Below are 11,962 nucleotides of genomic sequence, written 5' to 3' on the forward strand. Positions count from 1 at the left end.
ATAAAGTGTTGAGATCTCCATATTAGCTTGAATACTTAAAACGAAAGTTAATTATAATAAAATATAATCAATTATATTCTTGTATAACCCACAATGAAAATGCTTCATATTTTATGATTTTCTATATTTACAGTTGAGTGTATTTTACAGTATAAACAGTATAAACAAAGTGGTTTGTTAAGTTGAGTGTAAAACCTATTATGGTTTATGAGGTGTCACTGAGAAGAGAGGAGAGACAGTTTCTTCTCACATCAGTACACAGGGAGGGGGGGCTCCTGACTTTTTGGAGGCCCCAAAAAGGTGGTTATGCCATAGCCGAGAATAATATTTTTTTCACTAGAGGTCATGAACTTTTTACACAAGCATGGGAAGGTGTGTCTTAGGTTTTCTGTCCTGTTTTCAGCATAAACACTGGGTGAGAGAGGGAAAGCTTCAGAGCTGGGTTTTCTCTAAGGTTCTCTCAAACTTGGTAAATATCGCTTGAATTTCTTTGTTGAATGCGGAGTGAATTTCTTTGTTGAAAGCTGAATGAATTGACGCGAATTTCTTTGTTGAAAATGTAGCATCCTGCCACCTGTGAGGAAATCCCTCCGAATTCATGCGGGAATAGGTGTGGAATTGATGTGAATTGATTTGGTGAATTAAAGTTTGAATGTGGTTTTTATCACCGACCTTTTATGAGGAGATGTCTCTAAATTCTGTCGGGAGATTTTAATATCACAACTGAATTGGGCAGTTGAAGTTACAATTTAGTGTAATAAATGTAAGACTGTGAATTGAGGTTTCCTATTAGTAATTGACCACAGCATGAAATATTCTGTATGATTGTCATGTTGTAACGAGAGAAGGTAAAACCCTGTTCAAGTGTGGACCAATTTTTCTTCCAAAAAACTGATACCACCTTTTGGATTGGGACAACTTAAAAGACATCTGCGCTATCCTCTCCTGCTTGAAAGGTAGGAAATGCACACTGCCACACTCACACTTATGCCCCGGCCACACGATGACGAAAACGGCCGTTTGCGTTACTGTTTAGTGTCATATAGACCATTCGGCCATACGAGGACGACCGAATACGGCACTAAACGACTGAGGAAACGATAACGGGTCCCAAGGTGGATAGAACGGCATACGAAACGCTCTGGGGGGTCAAACGGCTCCGTGTGTGCGCCCTATACGAACATGTTCTGATAGTGATTGCGCAATAGCCCCGCCTCTCCCCACCTCTGCTGCTCACCCCCGCGTTAAAGTAAACTGCACACTGAATTCAGATTATTTATCTTTCTCTCGATATGGACATAAACGCGAGTGAAGTCTAATCTGATAGGACGGAGACACCTCTCAAACTACCTAAACTAGTTATAAATATGTTTATTTTTACTGTCGGCCGGGTCACTCATTACTGGATCAGCTGCTGCATGAGACAGACACTGGCGCTGTCAGAAGAGAGGGAGGAAAAAGAGAGGCTCCGTGTATTTTATTATTATATTATATAGAGTCGTTATTCATTTGTTTTAAAGCTCAATAAATAACAAAGAAGACCTTTGACCGGCACTTTTATAATTTTGTCGGAAGATTTAAACTTTAATACACGTTGACTGGCGAAAAACTCTGCCCGGTTCCCTCGGCCCCCACCGCGGAGAATAAACAGAAGGGCAACCATGACAACCATGCTTCTTCGCTGCTTTTGTGGAGGAAGTTACAGTGCCACGTACAGGCTCCTGCATATGTACTGCAGCTTCTCCAGCGGTTGGAGCTAAACGGAGCTAAACGGAGCTGTCTCGTGTGGACAGACACTATCCGGATAACTATTGCGTGTGGACGGAAGCTTGTTTGCGATTGCGTTTGCGTTAATCCTATGCGTTTAGCCGTTTTCGTCCTCGTGTGGCCGGGGTCTTAGGTAGGGCCACATCTCATTACTGACATCAAAATCCTTCGGGATCGCTTAAACAGATTTAGCCAACAAGTCCTCCAACTCATACGACCAAATAGGTCGATTGTTCAAGCCCTTATTACGACCAAATAGGTTGTTTGTTCAAGCGCTTAGTACGACCTATAATCACGTTTTAAAGTTTCCGACCTCTCGTGCTCCCGTTGACTGCAAAAGTTACAGAGGGTCGTTTATTCACAAATAACCCTCTCTGTAAAATCCTATATTGTAGGATAGTTTGGCCATTAAAATGCTTTTTGATTAGATTTCTAGCGAGAAGTGTATTAAATTGTACTTTTAGAATCCACGTCCTGTGGATGTGTAGGATCTATAGTTTGATAGATATTACGAAGATGATTTGAGGTTTCGCCAGGAGAACGTGTATATGCGGCAGCTTCCATGTAAAGTTAGCGTCAACCCTCACAGGGTGAAAACAGTATTTCTGGTCTTGAATTTTTCATAATAAAACCAATGATCAAATGATTTAACAGTGATATCTGCAGTACTCATCCACTAAAAAACATCAGTTTATCCTTGTTAATTACACAACATTACTTGGTTTAAATTGTGTACAATGCTTTTGTGTTTTTCCCAGAGGTTTTTCCCCTTAGATTCTGAGAGACACGTTTCTTTTTTCAGAGGTTTAGATATGGCTAAAACATCGAACTACCCATAATCCTGGATGTTTTACCCGCAATGCACGTCGGGATATGGTGTTTATGCGATATGAAATCAGAAAACATTTAAAAAAAGAAAATAATACTTTATGCCGAGTGTTCTTGCTTTTCTCTTTGGAAGTCATCACATAACGGCATTGTAATACACGGTTCGGCTGCATTAAATATTACACATCTACCGTAGTTTTTTATTTATAGAGCCCTGATTAGAAGACTTCAGGACAAACTGGAAGAAATGCAGCTGAAACTGAATACGTGACGTGGATCATAAATATATCAGTAATTACACAATATCTTCCATTTCTTTTCACACAATACGTCTCCTTGCAGTATCAACACTAATTCGGCTGACTTTTATATTTGATCCAATTGGTAGATAGGCTGTATTTACACCATAATGGTGCACAGCTGATAGAAAGGGACTTGTAGTTTTTAAACATATTACTGATTTTCTTTGAATATAAGAATGTAATACACTGAGTTGAGAGAATAGTCAGGGGTTTTGGGTGATGGGATCAGAATTTCAATAGCTGATATTATTATGTTTTATTAACTAGACCACTGGTATTTTAACCTAGTGGTTAAAGCATGTTATTGAATGTTGTTGTTGAATGTTATATTTGATGAAAACATTTAAATATTAAGAGTAGCCTACATACAAAATTGGGGGAAAGTAGAAGGACAAAGATATAAATATAGAATAGAAAATATCAAGAAGATACTGTAGTGATCTCTACAATAAAACAGTTTAGTGCAGGACATCCAAAGATATTAACAGGAGGATGTGCAAAACAGACAAGCTAATAAGGCTTTATTTAAACATTAAAGAATACTTAAGGTCTTCTTTTGAATAAGAAAAAACGTTGGGGGTATCAACAGATAAATATTAAGTCTGACAAAGTACTTAACGTCTAATATATTGCATAGTTTATTTTGGCACTTGACAATCACCTAACTAAAGTCTGATTTAAGGGTTGTTTATTACATTACATGTTACTTGTCAGACACTTTTATCCAAAGCGACTTACATACTCAATACTGTGGGCAATCCCCACAAGAGCAATTTGGGGTGAAGTGTCTTGCCCAGGGAAACAATGACATGCTGACTGCAGTGGGACTCGAACTTGATATCCCCTGATTCGAAGATCAGCGCATTAACGCACTGCGCCACACGCCTCCCTATTAATCCTTTATATTTCACATAATTAATCAGAATCTGCAAAGTAACTAAAATAAATGTAGTGGAGTAAAAATACCAGGTTAACCTCTGAATTGTAGTGGAGTAGAACAAAGTAGTACATAATGCTGTAACAAAAACATTTCCCAACTTGGGATCAATAAAGTATCCCGTCCAAGTCCAGTTTTGGATAGTCTGCCGTGGTTCCATTCCATTTCAAAGAGCTGTTTGATGCTCGGCATAACCTTGTCGCACTGCCACTCCAACATCCAATCACAGAGCTTGAGGACTAATCACGGGGTTTGTAAAGCAAGGCGGATGTTGTCGTCCCAAACGATAGCTCGGGATTCTGGGTAGTGTAGTGTCTTCAGAAACTCTGTAGTGTCTAAACTAAGGTTAAAAACACAAAAGCATTGTACACAATTCAAACCAATCAATATTGTGTAATTAACAAGGATAAACTGATGTTTTTTAGTGGATGAGTAATGCAGATATCATTGTGTAATCATTTGACAGTGAGGGGAATACTTCCGGTTTTATTATGAAAACTTCGAGACCGGAAATACTGTTTTCACCCCGTGAGGGTTGACCATAGACTGTATATATAAATGGACGTAGGGTCCATGACGTCACCCATAGGATTCTGCAGAGTTGCCGTGAAGCCCTTAGTAGGCGGAGTCGGCCACTAACGGCTCGACAGTGACGTCAGAGTTCAACTCCCGCCTTCTCCAGCCTGCTCCAAATAAGGGCAAAGAGGCGGAGCCGAGGCGGGACCTGCTGCCACCGAGCTGGAAGTTCCAGAGCTAGCTGAAGCTACCAAGCTAAGCTAACATGCTCCCCATCTGCAACGCTGCCGTCGCATTTTACGTTTCTAAGGTAAAGCGGACATGAAACTATTCAGCAAAACTATAAATAATAATCTAAGTTATTGAGTTTTAACATAATACTTCAGAATCTTAAAACCCCTTAACGTTTGTATGCAATTGTGCTAAATTCAACACTGGAATCAAGCAAATATTAATATGTTTGCATGACATTAGTTATTTATATTTTGATATCACTTAACTATACGTTTAATACATTTAAGTCAAGCTAAGGTACATGTGATGGTAGCTAGTTAGTGCTCTTACCTGTGAGGCCTCCTCCAAACAGCATAATAACCAGACTGTATCATTAAAACTAAGTACCAGTTCTAGATCCTTGACTTTAGACAAACAATTAAAAAGACAAAATGTATTTAAAGACCAATCTTTATTTGAATGTGCCTCTTAACCTGAGATATTAGTTATACAGTAATAGTATTGACAATCTAAAAAAACTGAGCAACTCAACAGTCAACTTTATGTTTCTTATTGTCTAAAGCATTTATTATTTTCATTTTCCCAATCTCATATTCAGTGTGGACGGATTGAGACAGCATGGTGTCCAGAGAGCAGCAGAGACTTCAGAGAGAAACCTCCGTGTGATGGACGTCCTGTCTGTTGGTTTGGAGAGGACTGAGGGTCTTTCCTCTGCAAGGAGGACCAGGGCTGATGAAGGAGTCCATGCTGGGCAAAGCTGATACCAACTGCACAGGCCTAGTCGGTCACTTTATTTGACTAAATGTGTTTAATACATTTAATAGGTTTACACCTTCTGTCCATATGTGCTTTTTATTTAAAACATTTGATTAACTTTTGGTTCACATTTCAATAAATTGTATTTTGCACTCCTTTTGTCCATTAATCTTACTGAAAATGTTAGATTACACATTCACATCTGACTGAAGATTGGCCCCATTTATTTGTGACGTTGCAAAACAAGGTACATGTTGTGAAGCTCATAAAGTGAGGCAAATAGAAATAATCAGCTGATGGAGTGTAGATGTGGAAATAGCTGCATTCGATCAGCTGACTGTTTTTACAATAAAAGTAGTTTCTTAGTGAATGTCCTGTACTGGTCTTAAAATCTCATAACATCAGCTTTTAATGTTCCTCTTGGATGTTCTTCTTCACCCTCAGAGAAGGAGAAAATGTGGTGTCTTTCAGGCATGTCCATTCCTAACAAAAATGACAGGAAACATAAAACATATTATTGCAGAACAAGTGTGTTATTTATGAAAGCGGTGTGTTTGTGTGTTTAGGGGCTGTAGATATAATTATTTTGTAATTGTAATGTTTTTTTTTTATTTCAACAATGAGCTACAAAGACAATCAGATTATGAATGAACAGTATGAAGTTCATCAACATTGAAATATATGTTATTATCAAAATAATATTTAACTGTTATCAAAACGTAGTGCAACTGTAGAAGCTTGCTCTGTTGTCTCACTGAAAGAATAACTTTTACCACGTTTTTTACAGACAATATTGAGAGATAAATAGTAGCAGTTCTCACTATGTGTTAAATATCTTTGCCTTCAATACATTAAATTAGAAAGCTGACAGTCATATTGCTTGTTATCATCTAAATGTAACTTTTTGCATGGAAAAAACCCTCAACTTAACTGATGTGTAGGTGATCTAGTATTTAGTATTGTTTAATGGAATGTATATCAGTGTATTCAAGTCAATACTTCATTCATTTAAACCAATATCTTTCTTGATTCTTTGTACAGTATGAAAAAAGAGTCTTTGTACCTGTGCTGAAGTTCACTGCTGTGAGGAGTCCAGTTCTGTCTCTCACTCTCTGGTCCAGCCTGTCTGCATCACCTGGACACCTTAAACGAACATATATATATATATATATACAGTATATATATGTAAAGTACCATGTGTACAAACAATATAACTGATTCTCTTCTGTTGAACATGTTGGATTGTGTATTGTCCGAGTCAGGGGCCTTTTTATTTTACTGTAACTTTGGAAGTTGTGTTACCAATGCTTACTGTTTATTTGATACCCATTTGGTAATGCAATTAATAAAAACAACAAGGTTTGGGTTCGTTCTTCAGATGACTGTGACGTTAACGTGTAAGCTCAATAATGAACTCCAGCTCAACCAACCATATTGTAATATCTAACTAATCATCTTGAAATATGACATTAATAATTGTAATATACACACATCTTATTGTGAGGTTGATTTCACATACACTACTTCGACATTAGCTTGTCTACATACTTGAGCATAGCCAATTTAAATTAACCTTAGATGCATACAGTTCTACCTACATAATAAAATATCTCTAAGTTACAAGGATGTAAACTTATTTTATCAACCTCAAACAGAAGCCGTTTGTTCAACAGTATTATCCCACTTAACACTTGTCTATTTCGTTTGAACCTTTATATATACTAGTGCTGTAGCGACGCGTCGACACTTCAAAATATCGTCGACGACATATTTCCGCGTCGACGCGTCGCTACACACACGTGGGTCACCCAAAGCAACAAGCAGTTCACAATCGCACTTCAAACACAATGGAGACTGAAACGGCTACCACCTCCTCCTCACAGGATTGCGCACGAAGCCCCCGAACGAAAACATCTCGCCCTAGGTCTTCAAAAGCATGGGAATATTTTAAAGTTAGTCCAAAACGCAAAGATATTTATATATTTATATCTCACTGAGACTGCTGCATAGCCTAGCAGAAGCAGCAGCTAGCTGTGGTGGCTACCATTAGCAGCTAGCATTTGCTCTCCGATTTTTTACATAAAATGGAATTATGGATTATAAATTCAATCATTTTTTTATACATAGACGTTAAAAACCTATGGATTAACCGATTCAGCCGCGTTTTTTCTCATTTTAATGCCATTGAACACGTCTTTTGATCAGATTGACAGCTACGGTGGTAAGACGATCTCCCTAGAAGCTCTGTGAAGGTACGTGTTGTGATGACTGTATTTGCTTCCCCTGTCGCGAGTCCGGATCACTCAGTGATGATACTATATACCTACATAATCTGTGGAGTCTCAGCTTTAATCGGATATATTGTAAGTGCAGCTACGATAAGTAATAAGGGTACTTTTATCTTGAGTTCTGTGCCAATGTCCGTTAGCATTTTTCGCTCAGGGGTCATTTAGATGCTTCTTATGAGACTTGTGTTTTGTTTTGGTAAACATGGTTTGTATCGTCAATTAACTGAGATTATTTCCGTTAATCTGGTATAACACATTAATAGGTTCTTAAATATTAAGATCCCCTGAGACACAGTATCGTGAAAAAATTTTTGTTTACATTACGTTTTTTTTACATTACGTTTTTATGAAATGAACAACAGAAAAATAATCGTTCGATTAGTCGACTAATCGATCAAATAATCGCCCGATTAATCGTTTTCAAAATAATCGTTTCCCCCCAGCACTAATATATACAGTAGTCTATGATTTTAACTTGGAGGCTACGATTACAATCGTTAGCACCGATGTAGCTTACATGCTAACCCAAGCCTTACCATTCATTACGTAGCTGATTAAAATCATTAACACATAAATAAAGCACTCGAGTTTCACTTACCGCATTCATGCACCGTCTGTTTTAACCGCAGAGCGAGTCACAATAGTCCGATATATAAGCATGAAGAACAAACAACCACGGAACAAACACAAGTTGTGTTTCCTGGATGAGCTGAGCAGGCAGAGTCCCTGTAGCTAGCTTCACGGAGCAGCTAGCAGAGAGACAAGAAGCTAACAGCGGCAGGCACTTGACAGAGCCGTCACTCAATGTGACCACGCCCTAATTTATGCACAAACTTTAAGACCTAATATAAATAAAAGGGTCGCGTTAGAAAACAATTCACTCACAGATCCATAATCATGAAGGTGGAATCTAACTATATCGATTATAAAAATGTATGGAGCCAGGGGTAGAAACATGTTTTTTTCTGCCGTAAAGTTGGGCATTTTAACATGGGGGTCTATGGAAATTGCTCCTTTCTGCAGCCATCGCCTATCGGCCAATATATGAACTGCAGTGTGTGGCACTTCCGTATTGGCTTCCCGGCTCTACCCCACAGTTTGCCGCTTGGGGTTGACCAAGCCCCCAGGAAGTGCGCCGGACTCTGAGGACAATATTCGTTGTGGCCAAACGGCGGTACTACACTTCCGTATAGGTTGCTGGGCCCGGAAACACTTTCCCATTGACTTACATTGGGAAAGAGTGGTCTGTAAATCGTTGGATTATTTTTTAAACTAAATAAACTACTCAGTATTAACATTTGTATAGCCCTTATTAAAAACATTCGGTCCTCAAGTTGTAAAATGTGCTAATAACGTTATTCTGAGAGTTATTTCCCTCGGCATTATGAACGTGCATCTGAGAGTGGGTTAGATCCATCCATGGATCTAACCCACGGGACCGCGCCGCCCGGCACGTTCATGTGACGTGTTCAGTACTACATGAGTTTTACCTTTACCCATGGATGCACAATAAGAACGGACCCACAGTTACCTAACCCTAACCCTAACCCACAGTTACTATCCTTTTACTCCATCACATTTCAAAGAGAAATAGGCTATTGTTATTTTAACTCCACCACAGTAAACCATCATTAGCTTTACTTTTTAGATAAAGATTTAACTCACAATTGATTGACTCAAAATACATATATTTTTATATATTACCAAGTGGTTTCATGTACAACCCACATAGGTATCATGCTAAATTAAGCTCTGTTGCTTGGATATCATTAGATCCTGTTACATCAGCGTAATATAAAAGTACATAACGATTGATGTGTAAATTAGCATAATTACTAGCTAGCTGCTAGCTGCTAACTGCCGCGGCCGCCTCGTTAATATAAAAATCCATAATATAACAATCCAGTACCATGCTGTCATGAACGTGCGGTGCTGTTACGTGTACAAATTGACGTGCTTGATGTGAACGAGCCTTTTGGGGGGCGTGGTTAAAGTTGCGCATGCTCTGTGAGCGCACATACGGGTACTTCTCAGGCATGACGGGTAATCTGTGAGGTTTCGCTCTCTCAAAAGTTGGGCCATTTTATCTTCATGCGCCAATGAGCAACTCTCATAGGAATGAATGAGGCCCCGCCTCCCACGCTGTATCCAGTTCTTATTCCATGGGGTTGACGCTAACTTTACATGGAAGCTGCCGCATATACACGTTCTCCTGGCGAGACCTCAAATCATCTTCGTAATATCTATCAAATTATAGATCCTACACATCCATTGGACGTAGATTATAAAAGTACAATATACACTTCTCGCTAGAAATCTAATCAAAAAGCATTTTAATGGCCAAACTATTGCACAATTTAGGATTTTCCAGAGAGGGTTATTTGTGAATAAAAGAATCTCCAGAGCGTTTGCAATCAACGGGAGCATGTTGTTTCTTACACGACCACTATAGGTGCTACACTTTAAAACGTGACTCTGGGTCGTAATATGCGGCTGAACAATCGACCTATATGGTCGTTTTTTGTAGGAGGACAGGCTGGATTTAGCGGGTCTGAATTGAAACAGCAGTTAATTGAACCTGGTTCTCCAGAAGTTAATAGAGGTGAGATCTTGCTGACGTTGGTGGATCCAGGGGCGGATCTACCGGGGTGGCATGGGGTGGCAACTGCCACCCTAAAAAATAGCCTTGCCACCCCAGCTGCCACCCCAGTTGGCATCTTTGTTTTGAAAGAAAAGTTATGCTCATCGGACATTTATGAGAGAAAATCTCTAATGTCCGAGTCCAAGTGAATGCAGCACAAGACGCAAGTCTTGTAACCCCTCCACCGGCCCTGGTGCGAGCTTGGAAATATGATTGGCGGCGATTTCATTTGAACGGGGGGACGGCGCAAAACGAGAAGCATTCTGACTCAAGTAGACGGAAGGAATGAGGTATTTGCGGTCGCACTAACGCACTAAAGCTGTTGATCTTAATAAGTTTGTGAGGCATTTTGCTGAACAAAATGGTTATAGCCGCATTCAGCTGTAATAGGCATGCCAACGTGATGCTCTGCTCACGGATGACTCGATGAGCATAAACAACTGTTAAGATGATGACCATGTATGTCTGTATATATTTGTTTTCTTTGTGGGGGTCTGCCCCCAAAATACACTGCCCAGACAAAAAAAAGTAACCACTTTGATTTAACTAGGCCAGTAGGTAAGGAATTTCCACTGGATAATAACTTACTGCAGCGATGTATATGTTTTAGCTGAATAAACGTTTTTTTTACCCTAACTGATGCAGCTAGTCACTTCTTTAATGTTTGTTCTTTCTGATGTAAAGTCAAGGTTGTAACTGTTTGCAGTAAAGTCGTGGGGCGCTGAACTGTTCGTTTGAATCTTTTGAATTTTGATACATGATATAATTACTTGTCTTTCAAATTTGAAGGAGGGAGAACATTCATCATTAACTCCTCCAAAAAATATAGTTTATTCAATAATAAATGAATATGTGAATCATAACAGTGATTGAGAGCTGATAATATGATTGTTGATAGTATCATATTCATTCAGACAAACATCGATGAGACAGTTAATTAATATACTTATTGCAGCAGTCTTCATACATTTGGTACCCCTGCTGGTCTAAGAGTGAAACAAACTCATTCAGTTATTGTTCAGTTAAAATTCATTAAATTATGTCTGCCACCTTACATATTTATATGTAAGGCTTTACTGATGTGCCACAATAATGTCACCTATTATTGAGTTAAAATATTAATATTGTGGCTTTCCAAGTTAACATTGATTGATATGACTGCGATTAAATCAGCATATACTTCTGCCAGGGGATGCCACCCCTCAAAATCTCCTGCCACCCTCTTGCCACCCCATGGATGGCCCCTGGTACCAGGACAAACAGATCCATCTTTAGGCTCAGCAGCACTGTCCCCCCTTAATGCTGAACCTGAACCAGCTTTTCTCCCGACTGAAGGAGGTGAGCAGCATTGTGTTTAATGACATGCCACTTAACATATCTGAAGGGAGACTGGAATAAAACATATATAAAACAAAACAAAAAGCTAATATCTCATTTCAATTATAAATTTCAAACACAGTATTTTTCCACATATTTAAGTTATATTTATTTGGATTTATGCATTCATGTTGAGAATGTTCCATTCAGAAATGTTATTATTAAAAATGCATTTACACCATAAAAGATGACTATTGAGATCTATTGTCAGGAATGTTAGTCTTATATCAAATAGTGAATTCTACTGCAGCAGAATGTTGCACATCTGCACAGTGTTATAGTTTCACAGCTCAGTGTCAGTAAATATTGTGCAGTT

This window comes from Gymnodraco acuticeps, unplaced genomic scaffold (genome assembly GCF_902827175.1).
Source record: "Gymnodraco acuticeps unplaced genomic scaffold, fGymAcu1.1, whole genome shotgun sequence".
Classification (NCBI taxonomy): Eukaryota; Metazoa; Chordata; class Actinopteri; order Perciformes; family Bathydraconidae; genus Gymnodraco; species Gymnodraco acuticeps.